We start from the raw sequence: 6438 nt of genomic DNA, 5'->3' as shown, positions 1-6438 counted from the left end.
AAAGATACATGCATCACTTCTGGTGAAAGCTTTTAAAAGCTTGCGCATGGTCCTTCATGTCTCTCTACTTTTCTTTCCATGACCTAGAAGCCACATATTCTAAATGATGTAGCCTTGGTCCTTGAATGACTATGTTGGAGCCTTACCTCCAGTCAACTTGCTGGACATGTATCACAAATTAGAAATAAATCTTTGTGATATCAAGTGTAATTAAGCAAAACTTTGCAGTTCCTGACTAATTGTTAAATCTTTTTCTTCAACCATAGTGAACTACTAAGTAAATGGAAAGATATCCCATGTTCATGAATTTGAAGCCTTCCCCAAATAGATTTATGAATGTAATACAAGCCCTATTAAAATTCCACTTTTTTTTTTTTTCCAAATGTGATAAGACAATCCTAAAGTTTATATGGAAATGCAAGGGATCCAGAATAGCCAAAACAACCTTGAAAGAAGAACAAAATCTGAAGATTCACATTTCTCAATTTCAAAACTTAGTACAAAGCTACAGTAAAGACAGTGTGGTACTGGCGTAAATATAGATGTATATATCAAGGGAATAGAATTGAGATTCCAGAAATAAACATTTACAGTCAATTGATTTTCAGCAAAGTTTGGTCTTTTCAACAGGTGGTTCTGGGTTAACTGAGTATGCACATGCAAAAGAATGAAGTTGAACCCCTGATTCACACTGTGTACAAAAGTCAGCTCAAAATGAATCAAAGGCCTAAGTGCAAGAGCTGAACATGACACCAAAAGCACAAGTGACAAAAGAAAAAATTAAAAGGTAAATTGGACTTCCTCAAAATTCAAAACATTCATGCTTCAAAGGACACCATTAAGGAAGTGAGAAACAACCCACAGATTGGGAAAAAATATTTGCAAACCATATACCTAATAAGGGTCTTGTATGCAGAATATACCAAAAAAACTCTTACAACTCAACAATGAAAAGAATACTAGTCCAATGTAAAAATGGGCAAAGGATCTGACATTTCTCCAAAGAAGACATACAAAAGGCCAGAAAGCACATTAAAGATGCTTAACTTAGCATCACTAATCATTAGGGAAATGCCAATCAAAGCCATAATGAGATAACACTAGGATGGCTAAAAGAAAAAAAGAGAGAAAAATAACAAGTGTTGGAGAGGATGTAGAGAAATTAGAACCTTTGTACATTGCTACTAGAAATGGAAAATGATGCAGCTGGTTTGGAAAACAACCTGGCAGTTCCTTAAAAAGTTAGTTACTATGACCCAGACTTTCCACTCTTAGTTATATTCCCAAGAGAACTGAAAACAAATAGCCACAAAGAAACTTGTACATGGATATTCATACATTCTTTTTTGTTTGTTTTAATATTGTTTATTAGCACAGTAACAAATGCAGACTTAAGTAGCCCACAGCATGTAACCAATGCACTGAGTAACTCCTATTCCAAGCCTTACTGTTAACAGCTTAAGGTATTTTACTACAGGTTTTCATGAATCCTGATTCAAACCTGTAATCTTTTCACAACAACGTATATTGGCATATAAAACAAAATATGTAACTACTAATTTCCTATATGGTATCTTATAGCCATGTGTCCACTTAATATATATGAGATGACAGTCTCTAAAAACTGTTAAGGATCAATGTTCCCTTCTAAGAAGAGAAAACAGGTTTCAATTTTTTCAAACAAAAAAGTACGTAGTCTTGGAAGGACTTCACATAAAAGGCCATGTGTGTAACCTGCACAAAATTAAGCTGTTTTAAATTTATAGACTACAAGCAACTGAATTCAAATGTCTATTCTCTGTACTACATTTCAGCTCATATTGCGGAACTAATGACAATCTTAAATGTTGCTACTACCAATTCTGCCCACTGTAGCAAGATACCTTAAGTTACAACAAATCTTAGGAAATAAGACTGGATAATATATGTTATAGAAGTACCCTCCTCTTTACTAACTCCCACCCTCCCCCACCCCTTCAAAATATCTCTTCAAGGTAGCACTCTCTGTGATAAATAATGTAAGAATTCTGAACACCCAATTTATGTAGCGGCTCTCTTGGCCTGCTGTCTGGCCATTCTGTCATGTTCTGTTCTGTTGGTCCTATACTGAGCGGCAATACTTCCAGCCAAAGGGTCAGCAGAATTCCAGTCTGTAGGAAGTGAGCCGGTAGAAAGACAGGCTTTAGAAATGGTAGTGCTGGACTCCAGTTATCTTTCAATATGTGCAAGCAAGTAGCGCCTTGACTATTAATATTGCACTGATAGATTCCTGTCTGAAATGTAACCTTTGGAGGCTTGCCGGGGTATTGTGGTGTAAAAGTAGTATCGTGGAAGACTACGCCACCCTCAGACACGACCCTGGCGGCCTGGAATGGCTGATCTCCACCCACAGACGTTGCTGCCTTTGGGACCAGTGCTGCAGTTAGGTGCAGGGTCGAAAGCGGTATCGCCAGTGCCTTCTGAATCCTCTTGCTGACTTTACTCTCCTTCTTCTTGGGGGTGTTTCTTTCTTTCTCAGTTTGCTGGCTGGAGGAAAAAGATGAGGAAGAGCTGGTGCTGGTCCTCGAATCCTCATTCGACAGGAAACTCCCCAACCCGCAAACAGCCCCCCTCCTTGCGTCTGGCTCCTCCGTGACGCTGTGGCAGCTACTCTCGTACATTCTTATTTACAATAGCCAGAGAGTGGAACCAATCCAAATGTCCCTCAATTGCTCAGTGGATGCACATGTTCTAAATGCTTCCTTGTTTTCTGAAAAGATCTTTCTCTGACCCAAATCTAGAATCAGCCATTTCTCCAAGGAGTCCTGACTTCTTTCATCATTGAGGAATGGAATTTAGAAACCAAAATCTGGGCACCAGGTGTGTTTGTTGCTACTGGGCTTTAGTTGCTTCTAGGCACTGTCAGTGGACAGGGCTAGGTTTTCCGGTACTAGTTTCTTTTTTTTAAAAAGCATCCTAACTTGTAAACTTTTAAGATACCCATTCACCCTCTATAGTCTCCGGTGAATATTTATAAATTTCCAATGATGGAATCCCACATGCTAGAACTTCAGAGAAACAAATTGCGTGGTAATATATAGAAAACGGGGGAACATGTAGTAAGAATGAGAAATAAGCTTTTGTTATAGGCCATTGAAATTTGGGGTCATTTGTTATAACTACATAATCTAACCTATTCTGACTGTTAGAGTAATTAGGCACAAAGCACTGGCCTACGTACAAATAGTCACTTTAATATAAAATAGCAAGAAGTATTAGGAAATTAAAATCTTGTTTGTTTTCTCATAAATCAGTAAGGCATCAAAAGAGCAAAAGACCTATCAGAAATTTCAACCTGGCCAAATTTCCTAAAAGGCACCTGGTACTCATGTCTGACATAATAAGGGCCAGTTTCTATATAACAGAGGTTGAAAACCCAAGAGAAACGGATTAACAAGGGTCATGTTTTCCATATAAAAATCACTTCACTAGAATCTGAGGACTCCATGTCACTGTACAGATTTATGGAGAAAACAGAATTCTTAACAGAGCCTCGGGCATCTGCTCCTATCATGGAGGGAAAGCACCCCCAGAAGCAAGTAGACAACATTTGCCTAGAACCTGCTATTATTATACTCTGTGCATATGGTAGCTAAAAACTCATTAGTTCTGTAATTCTGGCTGAAGTTGGCAAGCCACCTCCAGAAATATTTCATACAAGCAAAGTGACAGATGGCAGTTTCCTTTGTTATAGGATGAGCTGGTCAGGGTAGTGGTCAGGCACATAAAACTCATCCAGATAAGAGTGAAACTGCTCTTATGGAAAGTAATTTATTTGCAGCTTCTGATAAATTAATCTTCGCGTGGTTGACCTCATTTTTGTCACCCAAGAATACATTATCAGTCAGATTTACATAATTTCTTTCAAATAAGATTGCCAAATATATTTCAGTGGCCACCATGAGGTAGATATATAATTATTTTGGAGCAGCAAAAAAAGAGGGTAGTCATTTTATTTTAACTTCCCTCTCACAACTGTTTATCTGTTTTTCTTTCCAGTATCCTATCCCCAACCTCTTTCTTTTAGTAAAAATGTCCCAATAACATTTTGAGCCTCCCTGCCATTATCCATGTGCTTCAGGATAATGTGCCATGTGGCTGTACCCACATCCATCCCCAAGCTCTAGTGATGAGGACATGACCTAAACCTGGGCAAGCAGAATACTGACTCTCCTGCCCTCATGACTGGTTCAGAGATGGGCATGTGGCCCAACTTGGGCCAATGAGAGTTTTCCTCCAGTTTTGCACTAGAACTATTAAGAAAGAGATAGTCTCCTGCCAATGGATGGAATGTAAGCCTGGAGTCGCTTTTGGAATCTTTGCTACCATTTTAGGAGAACCTGGCTGACAATCCAGAAGAAAGCAAAACCAAGAGATTCCTGGCCTCATCTTTTGTGTACCTAGTCCAAATAAGCCACCATATAGTAGACTTTTTCATTTACATGAATCAGCAAATTTCCTTTTTTTTTTTTTTAGCTGTTGGATTTCTTTTATTTGCAACCATAAGAGTTCTGACTAATGCACTCATTCTGATAGGACAAACAGCCAGAAAAATATTACAGTCCTCCCTGGTCTTATCTCTATGACTTAGTCATTGAGCCAGAAATGCAACACAAATAAAATTTCTTCCCAATATACTAGTACATTTTCCCAAAGAACTGCAAAGCATTTACAAACCTCAGAGAACGTCTAGGCTATGAGGCACCTTGGAAGAACACCTAACTCTTGTTAATAGAGTTAAAAATATCATTGACCTTTTCTTGAGAATAGGCTGTGTGCCAAGGACTGTACAAGGCATTTTATAGCTTTATCTTATTTAATATTCACAACTTATTTATTTGGTTGGTATTATTATGCCCAATTTACCAATGGGGGAGTTGAGGCTCAGATACATTAATTTTCCTGAGGTGATTCAGGTCATAGGTGATTGCTCCAGCCGTTAAACTCCTGTCTTTCTGGCTCAAAATCCGTGCTCTTCTAAGCAACATTGCCTGTCTTTTTTCTTACATCAAATTGTGTCAACATTGACCTTTCTGTCAATGCCTGCTTACTCACCCCAGCTGTTTGGTCTCCCTCCTCCTGGGGTCCTAGCTGCATAGACCAGAAATGGACACCTGATCTGGGCATTAGATCCACTTGGGAATTTAAGTATGAAACATGGAAGGAAGTTTCACTCCGTGGCAGATATTTATTTATTTATTTATTTATTTATTTATTTATTTTCCCTGTGTCCCGGCGCTTGACGATAGAACCAGTGGACTGGAAACTGTCAGCACTGAAGACATGATGCTGAGGGGGCAGGAGCCCTTTCCATCTGCCTTCGTACATTACTGAGACCAGACCTCACACCAGACCCCTCCCAAGAAGAGGAGGGTTCAATAGTAGATTCTTAAGCTGACAAGGCATATATGTTATCTGTAAGACACGCTTTTCCAGCTTAAAGAACCATATGGTCTTATATCTTTCATTTTTTCCACTTATTTACTGAAGTTCTCACATGTTCTTTTCCAGGATCTCCCTGTGAAGTCTTTCCACAGAATTGTCCAAGACTCTTGGGGGCTTTCTTGGTGCAAAAGAATCCATCCTGTCAAACTGCAAAAGAAAGAGCTGGAAACCTGATTAACTTCACTTGCAGTATTAGTGTGATCCCTGCCACACAGCATCACACCTCAATGCTGGTTTTGTGCAGGTTGATGGATACTTGTCTGTCTCCATTAGCCCAGAGTCTCATGCTCAGCCTCTGAGATCAGAGCTTTCTTGACTTTCGTTCACTTATTCAACACAATGGCAGGAGATGTGGGTTTCACAGAGAATCCAGCTGTCAGAATTTTGTGTTTAGTCTCCTGGTCTCTACGTTGAACTCACCCTTCCCTTTTGGAAACTGCAGTGCTCTGTTCTGCCAGAGGGTAGGACCACTTCAGTTGACCCTGATAAGCTATTGGACTTCAATTCTAAGAACAAACGGGTACCACTCGGCACCCATACCCCAGGGCCAATATCCTGGTTTGGTCTTACCCTGAGCTATTGGCAACTTCTGGATCTTATTACTCTGACTTTGAGTTTTGGCTTCCTTTCCAGAATTAATTGTTTTATTTATCTTACTTTTTTCTTTATTCGTTTCTTCTATTAAAAATGTGATTTAGTAATATTTTATCCATCATTTCCATGTGTTTATAGTGGGAAGAGGTTCTCTGTCACTCTATTGTCAACATTGATGAATTGGAAGGGTCCAGAATCCTCTTTACTCTTCTGTGAGATTGTGAAAAAGGAATGAAGAGTTAACTGCTTTCTGCTGAGAACCTAGCATTGAGAACCAAAAAGTAATATTCTCTTCCAGCTAAACTCAGTGACTTAAGATCAGTGTAACTAAAATGTGACAACTTACAGAAAAAAATGTTT

The 6438-nt window shown here is 39.0% G+C and overlaps 1 pseudogene across 1 annotated transcript; it reads right to left on the bottom strand.

The window, feature by feature from the left end:
- Positions 1 to 2040: 2040 nt before the first annotated feature.
- LOC308559399 (ubiquitin-conjugating enzyme E2 E1 pseudogene) lies at positions 2041 to 2660 on the bottom strand (annotated as a pseudogene). Its single transcript has one exon. The product of its transcript is annotated as a ubiquitin-conjugating enzyme E2 E1 pseudogene (transcript).
- Positions 2661 to 6438: the final 3778 nt, after the last annotated feature.

Source organism: Miniopterus schreibersii (assembly GCF_964146895.1).
Source record: "Miniopterus schreibersii genome assembly, chromosome: 7".
NCBI lineage: Eukaryota > Metazoa > Chordata > Mammalia > Chiroptera > Miniopteridae > Miniopterus > Miniopterus schreibersii.
This window is presented reverse-complemented; position numbering and strand designations above follow the sequence as displayed.